Source organism: Nannospalax galili, unplaced genomic scaffold (genome assembly GCF_000622305.1).
Source record: "Nannospalax galili isolate Female #2095 unplaced genomic scaffold, S.galili_v1.0 scaffold168, whole genome shotgun sequence".
In the NCBI taxonomy this organism is placed as follows: domain Eukaryota; kingdom Metazoa; phylum Chordata; class Mammalia; order Rodentia; family Spalacidae; genus Nannospalax; species Nannospalax galili.
In genome coordinates this window covers 1,478,731-1,479,897 of record NW_008357649.1, presented here as the reverse complement: position 1 = coordinate 1,479,897, position 1,167 = coordinate 1,478,731, and positions in this window count along the sequence as shown.

Here is a 1,167-nt window from a genome sequence, read left to right as displayed (position 1 = left end):
ACCATGTTCTAGAGATTTTATTTTTCAAGGAAAAATCAGATCCATGGGACAATTGCTGGCATGTTGGAGTAATAGCAGAATTTTACTCAGGTGCATTCTCTAGGTACCCCATGGCTAACTTTCATGTCTCTCAACAGCTTGCACCTGCAGCCAAGTCTGTGCTAACTCATAATATTATTGTACAGGAAAGACAGAGGACCAAATAAGATCGACTATGTCCTGGAACAAGTCTAACTTTCTTCCCTTCACCACCTACCCCAGTCTAACTGCTTTTTTTTTTGTGCATCCAGCAATAGATTTCTACTGACAGCAGTACCAGTTACCACCCTTCTCTACCCAGGAACAAAAAAGATTTCACTGACTCTCATCTAGTGGATATCCCTTTATTCAAACAACTGGATAACTATTCAATTTGCATTTTCAGTGAGTAAGCCTACTCATTACAAATGCCCCACTAACACTACTCTCTCCAGTACAGCATGCCTCACCCCTCCTCTCTTCATATGGTGCAAAGAAAAAGCCCAAAACTGTGTTAATTTCTCTTTGTCCACCTTTTGTATACCAGTAATGATTACACCCCAGGTGTACCTACTTGAGAAGGAAGAAACCGCCTTCCTCCTACACAGCCGCCAACAGAAAGAAATCCTCATCCCTTTGCTGGTAGGGATCAGACTTGCACTCTCCCTGGGTGCTGGAAGCACAGCGATGGCAAACCCAGCACCTGGCGGGAGATTTTCTGGACCAGGCAATGGCATCCATGACTGACAGCCTGGAATCTCTCCAACAACAAATGAACTCTCTCACCAGGGTTGTGCTCCACAACAGAAGAACACTGGACTTGATAACTGCTGAACATGGGGTGGGTGTGTGGTATTAGGAAAAATGATATTTCTTTGTACATGAATCAAATGTTGTTGAAACCAATGTTAACACTCTCAAAAAACTTTGTAATGATCTATTTTCAAGATTTCAACCCACCAAACAATTAGGTTGGTTTAGCAATCCCTTGTTTTCATGGCTCCTATCCCTTGTTGTCTCCCTGGTCATACTGTGTATTATTTTGATACTTGCTCACTCTTTTATAAGATTTCTTTGCTGACAAATTACTACCATTGCTAAAATCACTACAAAAACAGGTCATGGTCAACTATCAGACTTTGGATTTTC